Source organism: Malaclemys terrapin, chromosome 19 (assembly GCF_027887155.1).
Source record: "Malaclemys terrapin pileata isolate rMalTer1 chromosome 19, rMalTer1.hap1, whole genome shotgun sequence".
Taxonomy (NCBI): domain Eukaryota; kingdom Metazoa; phylum Chordata; order Testudines; family Emydidae; genus Malaclemys; species Malaclemys terrapin.
Window position 1 is genome coordinate 4,595,255 of NC_071523.1, and position 16,950 is coordinate 4,612,204.

Here is a 16,950-nt window from a genome sequence, read left to right on the forward strand (position 1 = left end):
GCTGTTGCTTCCTTGAGAGCCATATGCAGAGCATTGTCTGCATGCACGAAGCTCCCATTGCCCTCCTGAGGGAGGGACAACGCCACGAAAGGGTGAGCGTTTCTCCTGTGTCGGTGTGAACTTCCTGACATGCCCAGGGACCCACGATGCTGCTGGGTACAGCTGTGTGCCCCTGTGACACAGAGGACTGTGGCAGGTTTTATCACTTTGCCTTCAGGCTGTTCTGTGGAGCCACATACCAGAATGGGATTCATTCCAGGGCATTGGATGTGAATGGCATCGGGACACGGAAAACATTCGCTGTGCACAGGAAGTGGTGTGCCCTGCGGACTAGCTATGTCCTCTGTGCGTGTGCATGGGCACATATTAGCCCTGTCCTAGCATGGTCCCATCTGTGTGGGGTGTGTTTTTGGCTACGTGACTCCCGGTGTGTGCTGGTTCTTGGGCTCTGGTGCTGCTGGACCCTGCCGATGTGGGTCCCATTCTCTGGGCGCCCCTCTTTGTCTGTGCAGGCAGAATGCTGCTCCTTTCTTTCCTCCTCCTGCATTCTTTTCCCTCCTGTTTCTCGCTGACCCCTGCGTGTTGTGAATCCAATTAGCACCGCGATGGGGATCACAGCTGCACAGCATCAGGCTATTAACGACACTGAGCATGCTCAGTGCCTCAGAGCCCCGGGAGGTGCCAGCCTGTTCTGCTTGTAATTCTGGGACAGTGCTCGGGCTCCTGGCGATGGGAAAGGGGCTGGGGGAGGGGCAGACACATGAGTTAGGTGGCATATGTCCCCTGTAAGTTCAGCCCCTAGCCAAGCCTGCGATGGAGATGTCCCTGAATAGTGAGTGCGTTCCCCGGCGAGGTCGCCCCCCGCACCCACTGTGCGCTCTGGTGGGGGAGGGGAGGATCCACTTTCCTGGAGGGGCTTGGTCCTTTTCGATGGGGGTGGGGGCAGGGTGACCAGATGTCCCGATTTTATAGGGACAGTCCCGATTTTTGGGTCTTTTTCTTGTATAGGCTTCTATTACCCCTCACCCCCGTCCCGATTTTTCACACTTGCTGTCTGGTCACCCTAGGGAGGCTGCTCAGGGAGGAACAGAGCTCTCTTGGGAGCGGAGGCTCTTCCCCAGAGGTTACGCTGACCTTCCCAAAGAGCCGGGGAAAGCAGGGACTCTGCAGGGAACTGCTCTGTCGGTTTGCCTTTAAGACGCAGTTTGTGGTCCGAGTTTTTCCAGCAAGGCTTGTCTGCAGGGGGAAATGGCCTGGAATAGCTGTTCTGGAATATCTCCCCATGCGGACACTTACTCTGGAATGCTTCTAGAGCCTTACATCCCTGCCCATCTTCCTGATGAGTTCTGGAGAGTTCTTCTCGTTACCTGTTCTAGCACCACTAAGCTCTGCCCTCCTCCTGCTGCATCACAAGAGGAGAAACCTGGACCTGGAAATCAAACCCAGAACACGGTCCGTACAATTACTAGGAAAGAGAGAATGTGAACATAAACCTGGCTAGAGCAGGGGACTGACTGGGTGCCATGCCTTTGGGTTCTGCCACTGACTCTGATCTCAGACTAATTGTTTAACTTCTAATTCCCCGTCTGTAAAATGGAGATGATGATACTTCCCAGACACCGGGGTGTGGGCTTGTTTGTTGTAATTCATCACTGCGTTGAAGCACTCTGAGATCCTCAGATGGAAGGTGCAGTGTTCTCTTCTGCCAGATGTATTCCCCCGGAAATGGACAGCACCAGATTTGTGGAAATAGGAAACCCCACAGCTTGGCTAGTCCCCCATGGGGGCTAATTTTATGGTGTGCTCGTGGGGGAAGTGGCTCTGAGGAAGCTCTGGAGATGACTATGTGGTGTTGCCCCAGTAGGCCTAAGGAGGGGTGCCCATGGTGATGCTCAAGGGGCCCATTCTGTCACTTTCAGCAATGGAGGAAGGACCACGGCTAAGAAAGGAGACTGAATTAAAAACAAATCAAGGGGGGCGGGTTCGTTTCTACCCATCTAAGCCAGGACCTGGAGACTACCACACAAAGGACAGCCAAAGGCCCAAGATAGGTGCAGTCCCATCTCTCTCTAACAGGAATCAGAGGGAATGGGGTAGGCATGTACTGGCGGTGGGTGTCACAGTTCATGGCAGTTGCCACCCGTATTTCCTCTGAATTCTTCCCCAAGGACACTCGTTCGTCTCTTCAGCCATTGCCCTTCTTTGGCATAGACTCACGACCCTCTCCCCTCTTGGTTTTTCCAGGCTGCACCATAAGAACTGCCATACTGGGTCAGACCAATGGTCCATGTAGCCCAGTATCTTCTGTCCAACAGAGGGCAGTACCAGAGCTTCAGAGAGAGTGTACAGAACAGGGAAATGTTGGAGAGATCCACCCCTCAGCTCCTGACTTTTGGCAGCCAAAGATTTAGGGATGCCCCGAGCATGGGGTTGTCCCCCTGACCATCTTGACTTAATAGCCTTTGATGGACCTACCCCGCCATGAATTTATCTAATTCTTTTTTGAACCCTGTTATACTTTTGGCCATTACAACATCCTGTGGCAGTGAGTTCCTGAGGTTAATTGTGTACTGTGTCGAAAAAGTACTTCCTCTTGTTTGTATTCAGCCTGCTGCCTATTAATTTCGTCAGGTGACCCCTGTTTTTTATATTGTGGGAAAGTGTAAATAACATTTCTCTATTCACTATTTCCAAGCCATTCATGATTTTATAGATCTCTATCATATCCCCCCTTAATCGTCTCTTTTCTAAGCTGAACAGCCTTTTTTTAGTTTCTCCTCATATGGAAGCTGTTCCACACCCCTGATCATCTTTGTGGCCCTTCTTAAAACCTTTTACAGTTCCACTATCTCCTTCTTTAAAATGGGGCGACCAGAACGGAACACAATATTCAATGTGTGGATGCATCATGATTTATATAGGGACATTATGATATTTTCCATCTTATTTTCTATCCCTTTCCTAATAGTTCTTAACAGTCCGTTAGCCTTTTTGACCACTGCTGAACATTGAGCTGATGTTTCCAGAGAACTACCCACGTTGACTCCAAGATCTCTTTCTTGACAGGTAACAGCTCATTTAGACCCCGGCATTATGTATGTGTCATTGGGATTATTTTTTCCAATGTGCATTACTTTGCACTTACCAATGTTGAATGTCCTCTGCCATTTTGTTGCCCAGTCACCCAGTTTTGTGAGATCCCTTTATAACTCTTCGCAGTCTGCTTTGGACTTAACTATCTTGAATAATTTTGTATCCTCTGCCAACTTCGCCACTTCATTGTTCGCTTCCTTTTCCAGATCATTAATGACTGTGATGAATAGCACCGGTCCCAGTACAGATCCTTGGGAGACCCTGTTGTTTACCTGTCTCTACTGTGAAAACAGATCATTTATTCTTTCCTTTGTTCCCTATTTTTTAACCCTTTACTGATCCATGAGAGGATCTTCCCTGTTATTCCCTGATTACTTAGTGTCTTTAAGAGCCTTTGGGGTGGGACCTTGTCAAAAGTTTTCTGAAAGTCCAAGTACACGACAGCAGCTGGATCACCCTCGTCCATATGCTTGGTGATTCCACCAAAGAATTTTAATAGATTGATGAGGCATGACTTCTCTTTCCAAAAGCCGTGTTGACTCTTCCGCAACAAATCATGTTTATTTATAAGTCTGACAATTCTGTTTTTTACTATAGTTTATACCAATTAGCCTTGTACTGAATTTGAGTTTCCTGGCCTATAATTGGCAGGATCGGCTCTGGAGCTCATTTTAAAAATTGGCTTTACATTACTATCCTCCAGTCACCGGGTACGCAGGGTTGTTTCAGTGATCGTTACATACTATGGTTAGTAGTTCTGCAATTTCATATTTGAGTTCCTTCAGAACTCGTAGGTGAATCCATCTGGTCCTCGTGACTTGTTACTGTTTCATTTGTCAGTTAGTTCCAAAACCTCCTCTGTTGACACATCAATGTGGGACAGTTGTTTAGATTTCTTGTCCAAAAAGAATAGCTCTGCTGTGGGTATCTCCCCCACATCCTCTGCCACAAAGACTGATGCAAAGACTTCATTTAGCTTCTCTACAATGGCCTTGTCTTCGCTGAGTGCTCCTTTAACATGTTGGTCAAGTAGTGGCCCCACTGCCTGTTTGGCAGGTTTCCTGCTTCTGGTCTCCTTAAAAAAATTCTTACTGTTAAGTTTTTGCATCTTTAGCAAGTTGCTTATCAAATTCTTTCTTGGCCTGCCTGATTATTCTTTTACGCTTAAGCTTCCAGGCTTTGTGCTCCTTCTTCTTATCCTCACTAGGTTTTGATTTCCAAATTTTTAAAGGATGCCTTTTCCCCTCTAATGACCTCCATTACTTTGCTGTTTAGTTCCCTGCCTACACTGTTATTCCCAGCAACCAGAGTGCCTACGCAGGCCAGTTCTGGAAACCCTGACACATGATGTTTCTAAATCAAAAATTGGTCCCCAGGACTCCGTTTTTGTCAACAGCGACTGGGGCTGGAAGGGCCTGCAACTCCATCTTGCAGTCTGCCTCGGGCTGGGGATCCTAAGGCTTCCAGGCCAGCTTGGCTCCGCGGGCTGCCCAACTACCGAGTGGGATCTCTGGACTGAGGCACTCTGGAGTCAGAGCCCCTGGAAGCCTGTCCCAGGACTTCCATGGCAGGGGGCATCCCAGCCCCCGGCAGTTTGCATGGTGAGGCTGCCCTGGAGCCATGGACCCTGGAAGACCCACCTCCCTTGTAGCTCCCCAGGCGAGCTGGTAGTGAACCAGGCTGATCTTCTGGAGCTCAACAAAAATTTGTTCAACCTGAACTGTTTTCGTGAAATGTTTCAGGTTCGAGGAATTGGCATTTTCCAGTGAAGCTCTGTTTCATCGCAAATTCTCCAGCCCTCTCTAGATTCAATCACAAGCTCACTGATCTATTGCTTAGCTGCTGCAGTGCATCGCTTTCTCTATCACTTGTTGAAAACCAACAAGCAAATGCACAGTAAACCAAGTCCAGTTTGCCAGAAATACTGTCTGCATTTGCGGCAGATCCTGGAGCGACCTAAGGAACCGGCTTTGATTCAGCTTCCTAATCTTGTTTGGATGAGTATTAATATTTCCCAGTGATTTAATATGCTTCTATTGCATCCAAGAAACAAGAGAGGAGCTTCCCTGAAGCTAATTTAATAGCTGTACATTCTCATAGCTTCTAGCTGAAACTCTCAGTAAGCTGTGTGCCTCCTATTGCTAAAACGTTGAACTGAAGTCCTTTAAGGTACGTCTACACTGCAGCTGGGAGCGAGTCTCCCAGTGCAGGTCGGCAGGCTTGTACTAGCAGGGCTCGCGCTAGCATGCTAAAATAGCTCTGAAGACGTTGCAGCTTGGGCTGGCGCTCAGGCTCCCAAGCCTGGGGGTGGACTTGTGAGACCAAACTTCAGCCCGAACTGCACCATCTGCACTGCTGTTTTTAACGCCCAAGTCTGTGGATCTGGGCTGGGCGGCTCCCTGCCAGATGTATGTGAGAACATATCTTCATTGAGGCCGTTTTCCATTAGCCTGTTTTCAGAGCTTCTGATCTCGCCGAGACAAACCGCTCACTACATTAATCGCACTTGATTTCCCCCAATATTCTAAAATTAAAGGGCCACAAACTTGGCTCTAAAGATGCGTCCAGATTTCACCAAAGTCTGGGGAAGGGAGTAAAGCTTTCGAGGAACCCAACCTTATGTTTAAAACCACTGGAAAAACTCTGCAATGTGCAAGGATTCAAGAACCGAAAACGGTACTGTGGGGGGGTAAATGAATGCGGGCATACAATCAGACTGGAAGAGCTGTTAGTTAAATGAAGAGTGTTTCAATCCTTTTCTGCACTGTGATTCTGATTTATGAAGCGCTCCTGTAATAAAAATAATACAGTCGATGGTGTGTACTTAGCTCAAATAAATACATAAATAATCACAACCCTTCAATCATATCCCTGGTGAACTCACCACAGGCTCGAGGCTGCTAAGCACAACTGAGAGAGACTTTCCTTTCCCCTCCACAGTGTATGTACGATTCCTGACTCTGAATATATTTGACTTTCCTTGAGACTGAAGCAGCTTTTGAGATAAATGCAGTCCTTATTCTAGCTCATGCTCTAGTACAGCTTTGCCCCCAAACAATGGTGTCTGTGTCCAGATGGGGATGCCCCTCTGATATACTAAAAAGAAAGCATTTGCGCAGTTTATCAATGAACAGATGCAGAAGGATTTTGACATGACTGACAATGGGACAGTCTGCCCACAGGCTTTGGGGGAGGCAGTTGGGAATAACCATTCCCTTAGATGCAAACCCAAAGAGCTCTTTTAGGCCTGGTCCCCACTAACCCCCCACTTCGGACTAAGGTACGTTAATAACGTAGCTGAATTCGAAGTACCTTAGTCCGAACTTACCGCGGGTCCAGACGCGGCAGGCAGGCTCCCCCGTCGATGCCGCGTACTCCTCTCGCCGAGCTGGAGTACCGGCGTCGACGGCGAGCACTTCCGGGATCGATTTATCGCGTCTAGACCAGACGCGATAAATCAATCTCAGAACATCGATTGCCTGCCGCAGGACACTCCGGTAAGTGTAGACATACCCTTAGAAGAGTGGCTGATCTTAGCAAAGCAACTCAAACCTCTTCAACAGCTGATCACTGGCATTACCTAAGAAACACAAGCTCAAGGTGAAGAAATTTAGTTGCAGCTTGAGAACGTTATCACATCTAAGGCTCAAGAAACTCACTCATGTGGCCAACCTTTGGAACTGGGCAATAACGTTAACCGCCGAGCTTTCCAAACCACGCCATCCCACTCTTGCCCTGTCCATTATACCTGCATCTGTAACCGAGGGCACTTCCACACCTAAAATGCTGCATTGATGCAGCTGCACTGCTGTATGGAGATAGGAGAGAGCTGTCCTGTCGCTGTAGCCAATCCACCCCCTGAGAAGCAGTAGCTTTGTTGATGGGGGGAGAAGCTCTCCCACCGACATGGTGCTGTCTACATGGGGGGTTATTAACGATATCGCTCGGAGGTGTGGGTTTTTCACACCCCAGAGTGACGTCGTTATACCGATATAGGTCAGTAGTGTAGGCCAGACCTGAGACAATAAAAGGGCAATAGTTAAATAGCAGTAACAGATGCATGTTGTACATGTATTCACCCTAAATGAACTCCTGCTACAATAGAAATACATTGTGGTATTGAAACCACCCAAATCTTGGAGATTACTGAAGAACAGAAAGTGCAATTTGAAGCAAAGATATCAACCGAGAAACTACAAAATGCTGTTCCAAAGGGTAATTCTCCAGGGCTGGTTGGCTTTAGCAGCGAATTCTAGAAATCTGTTTAGGAGTTAGAATCATAGAATATCAGGGTTGGAAGAGCCCTCAGGAGATCATCTAGTCCAACCCTCTTCTCAAAGCAGGACCAACACCAACTAAATCATCCCAGCCAGGGCTTTGTCAAGCCTGACCTTAAAAACCTCTAAGGATGGAGATGCCACCACCTCCCTAGGTAACACATTCCATTGCTTCACCACCCTTCTAGTGAAATAGTGTTTCCTAATATCCAACCTAGACCTCCCCCACTGCAACTTGAGACTATTGCTTAATAGTGTCTTGAATACTTTAAACATTCGGTCACTCCCTTGGACAAGGAAAATTGCCCAATTCCTGTTTGGAAGCCAATGTAACTGAACTCCTGAAAAATGATAAAAATCCAGAAGACTGAGTCTCACTCAGGCTAATTTGATCAATTAAACTAGACAATAAAACACTGAAACAGCCTCAGCAACCAGCTGCCTCTAGCCCTGTCACTGGTGATTTTCACCGAGTGCTCTCGCTTTATTTAAGGCAGAGCTACAAATCACATTTGTCAAATGGCAACTATCATTAAAGAAATGCAAACATCACCGCCTTTTTCTGGCAGCAGATGTGGAGAAGGCCTTCGATAGAGTGCTCTGGGGCGATCTCTTTGTAGTACTGGAGATATTTAGTTTCAGACGTCAACCAATTACCTCCATCAAACTGTTCCACGGCTCGCCACATGCCTTCCTTTATTTGAATAGCTGCAGAGCAGAGATGAAGGGCCAGGTTTTTAAAGGCATTTACGTGTGTAACGATGCTGATAGGCACCAAGTGGGATTTTCAAAAGTGTCTAAGCTGTTTCAGTGCCTAACTCCCATTGGTCAATGCAACAAGGTGCTTAAAATCAATGCGCATTAGCGGCCAAACCTACTTTGGTTCTTCTGAAAATCCCATTGTTGCCTATTTGCATTTTCTGGCACCTCAGTACGTTTGAAAATCTAGCCTTTTCTCCTTAAAGAGCAGTGCAAAGCAAGGGCGGCCCTGTTTCCTGTGTCCATTGTGTATCCATCTCCATCTCCTGTCACCAGACAGTGCATCACAACCACAATAAAGAACATAAAATGGTATCTTGGCAGATGAATCCTATGTTAACTCAGTGAAATTGAAGCCTCCAGACAGCCGAGAGGCCTACAGCATTGTAGAATCATAGAATCATAGAATATCAGGGTTGGAAGGGACCTCAAGAGGTCATCTAGTCCAACCCCCTGCTCAAAGCAGGACCAATTCCCAACTAAATCATCCCAGCCAGGGCTTTGTCAAGCCGGGCCTTAAAAACCTCCAAGGAAGGAGACTCCACCACCTCCCTAGGTAACGCATTCCAGTGCTTCACCACCCCCCTAGTGAAATAGTGTTTCCTAATATCCAACCTAGACCTCCCCCACTGCAACTTGAGACCATTACTCCTTGTACTGTCATCTGCTACCACTGAGAACAGCCGAGCTCCATCCTCTTTGGAACCCCCCTTCAGGTAGTTGAAGGCTGCTATCAAATCCCCCCTCATTCTTCTCTTCTGGAGACTAAACAATCCCAGTTCCCTCAGACTCTCCTCATAAGTCATGTGCTCCAGACCCCTAATCATTTTTGTTGCCCTCCGTTGGACTCTTTCCAATTTTTCCACATCCTTCTTGTAGTGTGGGGCCCAAAACTGGACACAGTATTCCAGATGAGGCCTCACCAATGTCGAATAAAGGGGAACGATCACGTTCCTCGATCTGCTGGCAATGCCCCTACTTATACAGCCCAAAATGCCATTAGCCTTCTTGGCAACAAGAGCACACTGTTGACTCATATCCAGCTTCTCATCCACTGTGACCCCTAGGTCCTTTTCTGCAGAACTGCTACCTAGCCATTCGGTCCCTAGTCTGTAGCAGTGCATGGGATTCTTCCGTCCTAAGTGCAGGACTCTGCACTTGTCCTTGTTGAACCTCATCAGGTTTTTTTTGGCCCAATCCTCTAATTTGTCTAGGTCCCTCTGTATCTGATCCCTACCCTCCAGCGTATCTACCACGCCTCCTAGTTTAGTGTCATCTGCAAACTTGCTGAGAGTGCAGTCCACACCATCCTCCAGATCATTAATAAAGATATTAAACAAAACCGGCCCCAGGACCGACCCTTGGGGCACTCCACTTGAAACCGGCTGCCAACTAGACATGGAGCCATTGATCACTACCCGTTGAGCCCGACGATCCAGCCAGCTTTCTATCCACCTTACAGTCCATTCATCCAGCCCATACTTCTTTAACTTGGCGGCAAGAATACTGTGGGAGACCATATCAAAAGCTTTGCTAAAGTCAAGGAATAACACATCCGCTGCTTTCCCCTCATCCACAGAGCCAGTTATCTCATCATAGAAGGCAATTAGGTTAGTCAGGCACGACTTCCCCTTCGTGAATCCATGCTGACTGTTCCTGATCACTTTCCTCTCCTCTAAATGTTTCATAATTGATTCCTTGAGGACCTGCTCCATGATTTTTCCAGGGACTGAGGTGAGGCTGACTGGCCTGTAGTTCCCCGGATCCTCCTTCTTCCCTTTTTTAAAGATGGGCACTACATTAGCCTTTTTCCAGTCATCTGGGACCTCCCCTGATCGCCATGAGTTTTCAAAAATAATGGCTAATGGCTCTGCAATCTCACCCGCCAACTCCTTTAGCACCCTCGGATGCAGCGCATCTGGCCCCATGGACTTATGCACGTCCAGTTTTTCTAAATAGTCCCGAACCACTTCTTTCTCCACAGAGGGCTGGTCACCTTCTCCCCATACTGTACTGCCCAGTGCAGCAATCTGGGAGCTGACCTTGTTCGTGAAGACAGAGGCAAAAAAATCATTGAGTACATTGTAGCCAGCTTTCATTTAACTATGGCCAAGTAAGAGGTTTAGGCACCCGTCCAACAAGACTCCCCATTTCCATTTTCATATCTGTGATCCCCTGAGGAATTCACATGCTTGGAGATATGAATCTGCAGCACTTTCCATACACCTTACATCATGGCTTTCAGAGATCTACCACAACTAGGAACTGGAGAGCCTTTTGGGAAAGGAGAAGTCTATACAGGAAGGATGGGCGGGCTCCACGTAAACCAAAACGGGACCAGACTGCTGCCACACACAATTAAAAAGGTCATAGAGGAGTTTGTAAACTAAGGGCCGTGGCTGAAGAGCACACGGTTCGGACAGAGACGTTCCTTAGAGCAGTGGTTCTCAACCGGTGCTCCGCGGATCCCAGGGGATCCACGGACTGTGTTTAAGGGGTCCAAGAAAGACTTAGACTGAAAACTGACTGAATAGAATTCAACTATCTTTAGAGACAGTAGATTTCCAAAAGGGTCCACACCTCCATTTGAAATTGTGTAGGGGTCTGGAAATGAAAAAAACACTGCCTTAAAGGAGGATTTATTAAAGGGGATACTCAATATCCCCGTAAAGAGGAGCGGATAGAAGTTGATAAAGCACAGATAGGAACCGGAGAGAAAGTCAAACGAAAAAGAATCCCCATTCAGTTACATCACATAAAGGCAAATGTTTTAAGTACTTGTATACAAATGCAAGAAGTCTAAATACTAAGATGGGTGAACTTGAGTGCCTGGTATAAAATGAAGATACTGATATAATAAGCATCATAGTAACTTGGTGGAATGATGATAATCAATGGGTAATACCAGGATGCAAGACATATAGGCAGGACAGAGTAGGTTGTGCAGGTGAGGGAGTGGCACTATATGCGAAAAAAAGCATAGAGTGAAATGTAGTAAAAATCTTAAATTACTCAAACAATATCTGAAAATCTCTATGGATAGAAATTCCATGCTTGAATAATAAGAGTAAAGTATTAGGAATATACTACTGACCACCTGACCAGGATGGTGGTGGTGATTGTGAAATGCTCAGGGAGATTAGTGAGGTTACGAAAACATAAAACTCTGTAATAATGGGGGATTTGAACTATCCCTACATTGACTGGGTACATGTCACATCAGGACGGGATGCAGAGATAAAGCTTCTTGACACCATAAATGGCTGGTTCTTGGAGTAGCTAGTTCTGGAGCCCACAGGATCTGGTCCAAGAGATGAATAAACCTGTACTGCTCAGTAATAGCAACCATAATGTAATTAAATTTAAAATCCTTGTAGGGAGGGGGGGAAATACCAACGAAACCCACCACAGTAACATTTAATTTCAACAAGGGGAACTACACAAAAATGAGGAAGCTAGTTAATTGGAAACTAAAAGGAACAGTCACAAGATGAAACGCCTGCAAGCTGCATGGAAACTATTTAAAAACACCATAATAGAGGCTCCAACTAAAATAATTATAATAAAACCAATAAGCCTAGGTCCAAAAAAATAAAAAAATGCCACCATGGCTAAACAGTAATGTAAAAGAGGTGGTTAGAGGCAAAAAGACATCCTGTAAAAATTGGAAGTCAAATCCTACTAAGGAAAATAGAAAGGAGCATAAACTCTGGCAAGTCAAGTGTAGATGTACAGTTAGGCAGGCCAAAAAAGAATTTGAAGAGCAAATAGCAAAAAACACAAAAACTAACAGCAATATTTTTTAAGCACATCAGAAGCAGGAAGCTGCCAAACAAACAGTGGGGCCACTGGACGATTGAGGAGCTAAGGAGCACTCAAGGAAGATGATCGTTGGAGACAGGGCCGGCTCTAGGTCTTCTGCCGCCGCAAGCAAAAAAAAAAAAAACCTCCCAGAATGCCGCCCCTGGAATTGTGCCGCCCCAAGCACCTGCTTGGTTTGCTGGTTCCTAGCACCGGTCCTGACTGCAGAGAAGCTAAATGGATTCTTTGCATCAGTCTTACGACACTGCAGAGGATGTGAGGGAGATTCCTACACCTGAGCTGTTCTTATGAGGTGGCAGATCTGAGGCGCTGGCCTAGCCTGAGGTATCAATAGAATAGATTTTGGAACAAATTGATACATTAAACAGTAATAAGTCATCAAGGCCAGGTGGTATTCACCCAAGAGTTCTGAAGGAACTCAAATATGCAATTGCAGAACTACTAGCTGTGATATGTAACCTATCGCTTAAATCGGCCTCTACACCAGATGACTGGAGAATAGCTAACGTAACGCTGATTTTTATAAAGTGCTCCAGAGGTGATCCTGGCAATTACAGGCCAGTAACCCTCACTTCAGTACCAGGCAGATTGGTAGAAACTGTAGTAAAAGGACAGAATTATCAGACATAGAGATAAATATGATTTGTTGGGGAAGAGTCAAAATAACTTTTGTAAAGGGAAATCGTGCCTCACCAATCTATTAGCATTCCTTGAGGGGGACAACAAGCAGGTGGGTAAGGATGATCCAGCTGGTATGCTGTTCTTGGCCTTTCAGAAAGCCTTTGACAAGGTTCCTCATCAAAGGCTCTTAAGCAAAGTAAGCAGTCATAAGATAAAGAGGGACAGTCCTCTCGTGGATCAGTAACTGGTTAAAAGACAGGATGAATGTATGGTCAGTTTTCACAATGGAGAGGCAAACAGCAGGATTCCTGAAGCGTCTGTATTGGGACCAGTGCTGTTCAACATATTCACTAATGTTCTGGAAAGAGGAGTGAACAGTGAGGTGACAATGTTGTAGACAATACAAAATTACTCAAGATAGTTAAGTCCAAAGTCGATTGCAAAGGGATCTCATAAAACTGGGTGACTGGGCAACAAAATGGTGGGTGGCATTCAATGTGGATAAGTGCAAAGTAATGTACATTGGAAAACATAATCCCAACTACACATACAAAATGTTAAGGGTCTAAACTACCGGTTACCATGCAAGAAAGAGATCTTGGAGTCATCATGGATAATTCTCTGAAAATTTCAAATCAATGTGCAGTGAAAAAAGTTTACAGAATGTTAGGAGCCATGAGGAAAGGCATAGATAAGACAGAAAATAATGCCACTATATAAATACATGGTATGCCCACAGCTTGAATACTGCGTGCGGTTCTGCTTATCCCCGCTCAGAAAAGATATATATTAGAATTGGAAAAGGTATAGAGAAGGGTAACACAAATATTTGGGAGTATGGAACAGCTTCTATATGAGAGGAGATTAAAAAGACAGGGACTGTTCAGTTTAGAAACGAACTGACTATACTGGGGTATGATAGAGGTCTATAAAATCATGAATGGCATGGAGAAAGTGAACTGGGAAGTGTTATTTACCCCTTCACAAGAACCAGAGTCACTCAATTCAATTAATAGATAGGAACTTCAAAACAGACATAAGGAAGTACTCCTTCAAACAATGCACGGTCAACCTGTGGAAAGGATTGCCAAAGGATGTTGTGAAGGCCAAAAGTATAACTGGGTTCAAAAAAGAATTAGATAAATTAATGGAGGGTAGGTCCATCAATGGCTATTAGCCAAGGTGGTCAGGGAGGCAACTCCATACATTGAGTGTCCCTAAGTTTCTGACTGCCAGGTGCTGGATTGGATGACAGGAGATGGATCATTTGATAATTACTCTGTTCTGTTCATTCCCTCTGAAGTTTCTGGCACCGGCCATAGTTGCAAGACAGGAAACTGGGCTAGATGGATCATTATGGTCACATTTATTTCTTATGTTCACTATCTCTGTTTGGCTAAGTCGACTTGATAACAAACCCGCAAGCACCATGGTTCCTCCAAGCCCTCCCAGTACTCCCAACTTCTTGATGTGTGATGCTACGGAAAAATACTGAGACTCAGGCTCCAAAGACAGAAAGGTTTGGAACTGATATATTTTACAAACACTCACAACAATATCCTCACATCCCAAGCACAGAAGCAGTATATTGTTTTCCTTTTATTCTTTCCAATCTGACTTATGGAGAAGATGCTTTGCATCTTCAGGAGATCAGATAACATCCTTTCCATAGGACCATGCGGCAAGTATGGAAAAACACAGTCAGATATCTTGGTTCAATGCCAAAATTCTATCTGACTCCTTGGATATGCATGATCCCAGCTTTCCTGCAGGAGAAGAAGATACCAACTCTAAAAGATGAGATATCAAAGGACTATCAACCTTTAGAGACTTTGTCCAAGGCTTAACACTGCTGAACTTTGAACAGATCAGAATTCAGTTTATTCTGCCCTTTTGGGGTTTCTATGCATACCTATCATTTGTACCCTTCCTAGACATTGTTATAAAGGAGAAGCAGCTCAAGTGGGGAAGAACCAATTAGAAGAAGCATTTGATGAATGGTCTAACCCAAGTAAGCCCTTAACTGGACATCTTAGTTGAGAAATAATCTAAAGTGTGAGCTCCAACTTTTGTTCCTTTGACTTGAGTTCTTCATACGTGGGGGGAGGGATAGCTCAGTGGTTTGAGCATTAGCCTGCTAAACCCAGGGTTGTGAGTTCAATCCTTGAGGGGGCCACTTAGGGATCTGGGGCAAAATATCAGTACTTGGTCCTGCTAGTGAAGGCAGGGGGCTGGACTCAATGACCTTTCAGGGTCCCTTCCAGCTCTATGAGATAGGTGTAGTCCTGTTAAGGATAATCAATGACAGAAATTATGTGAATGCCTTTACGAGTTTCTATTTGCAGTGCTTACAAATAAGCGCAGTATTTTCTGCTTTGCCATTTTCATTCTATTTTAAAGAAAGCAAATTCAGTTCTGTATCTATGATGCCCTAACTGTGGTTTTCAATCACCCTTATTCATAAAGAGGTTATGGAACTGCCCTTCTACACTCCAATTTTGGACATTGATTCACTGCTTCATACATTACAAGTCAGCAGTCATTTTGGTGTTTAACTCTTTATTATACATTCTGGGGTTAGACCCACGGGACCAGCTCTCTGGCACTGACTTAAGAGTAAAGAGCACAGTTCCTATGGTGAACAAAAAGCCCAGCGAAATCTTCTAACTGCCCCAAACAATTTCATTCCAGATGTGGCAATGAAAAGTCCAATGCTATCTTCACCTACTGAAAACACTACATTGGATTGGCAGCACTGAAGCATCTTCTACAGATGATGGGGCACATAGATCTGTCCTGCGTCTGTGCAAAGCAATAAATCAATTCACTAACATCTTAGACTTTAGAGAAACCTGAGTTATGTTCCAGGTAATCTGTCTGGTGCCCAGAATATTATTAGTATTTGGTAAAAAGCAACAGAGGGTCCTGTGGCACCTTTAAGACTAACAGAAGTATTGGGAGCATAAGCTTTCGTGGGTAAGAACCTCACTTCTTCAGATGCAATCAATGGAAATCTCCAGAGGCAGGTATAAATCAGTATGGAGATAACGAGGTTAGTTCAATCAGGGAGGGTGAGGTGCTCTGCTAGCAGTTGAGGTGTGCCATTTGGTATGATGTCCATCCGTTTGCATTTGGAAAGGAAGATGATATCTGTCTGTATTTGTGCAAGTTTCTTCATGAGGTTGATAGATTTCCATTCCATACGGCTAAATGCAGTGCCTTGCATGGTGTCAGGTATCAGATGGGTAGCCGTGTTAGTCTGAATCTGTAAAAAGCAACAGAGGGTCCTGTGTTAGTATTTGATGTTCAGATTTATAATGAAGATCAGTTGGCTAGAAGGGAAAGTTTATCATTTAGCATTTTTAATTACTGTGCTACTATAAATATTAGGAGTTTGCAAAATGAACAGCCTAAGTATTTGTGTCTTCTGGGGTCCTTATAATATTGAACTGTTCTCCGTTTACTTGTGGGCTGGATAGAACCTCTGTAACTTTCTGATTGGGGATTGTTCCTGCTTTGAGCAGGGGGTTGGACTAGATGACCTGCTGAGGTCCCTTCCAACCCTAATACTCTATGATTCTCTATGATACTATGAAATGAACTGATCCTTGTCTGTTGTTTGGAAAAGAGACGACTAAGGGGGGATATGATTGAGGTCTATAAAATCATGACTGGTGTGGAAAATGTGAATAAGGAAGTGTTGTTTACTCCTTCACATAACACAAGAACTAGGGGTCACCCCAGGAAATTAATAGGCAGCAGGTGTAAAACAAACAAAAGGAAGTATTTCTTCACCCAATGCACAGTCAACTTGTGGAACTCATTGCCAGAGGATGTTGTGAAGGCCAAGACTATAACAGGGTTCAAAAAAGAACTAGATAAGTTCATGGAGGATAGGTCCATCAATGGCTATTAGGCAAGATGGGCAGGCATGCAAAACCATGCTCTGAAGTGTCCCTAATGTCTGTGTGCCAGATGTTGGGAATGGGCGACTGGGACTGTATCCCTTGATGATTGCCTGTTCTGTTCATTCCCTCTGGGGCACCGGGCACTGGCCACTGTCAGAAGCCAGGATACTGGGCTGGATGGACCATTGGTCTGACCCAGTATGTCTGTTCCTATGTTGTTGTTAATCATGAATTCAATAAAAATTAAAATGACCAGAATGAGAGTAGGGAGCTGACTGAAAGCGAGCATGTCCTACCTGCTCGCTGCACATTTCTTCCCAAAGAAGGCACCTGGTAGTTCGATATTTTTCTGTGATGACAGAATGATTGTTAGGTCTGTGTACAAAAATGAGTAAGACTCCAGGATTGTGAGGACAACCCCCCATGCTTCCCATGACATTTTCTCTGCTAGAGGTAGGGTCACCCTCATT

The 16,950-nt window shown here is 45.3% G+C and overlaps 1 protein-coding gene and 1 long non-coding RNA gene across 5 annotated transcripts in view; one reads left to right on the forward strand and one right to left on the reverse strand.

Annotated features, from left to right (window-relative positions):
* Window positions 1-16,950, forward strand: part of EPHB2 (EPH receptor B2) — a 241,178-nt gene that overhangs the window by 102,947 nt on the left and 121,281 nt on the right. The gene's annotated exons all lie outside the window — the stretch shown is intronic.
* LOC128826076 (uncharacterized) lies at window positions 14,083-16,831 on the reverse strand. The gene is made up of 2 exons (XR_008442785.1): window positions 16,777-16,831; window positions 14,083-15,837 (listed from the first exon to the last, which is right to left on the reverse strand). It is a non-coding gene; the product is annotated as an uncharacterized LOC128826076 (long non-coding RNA).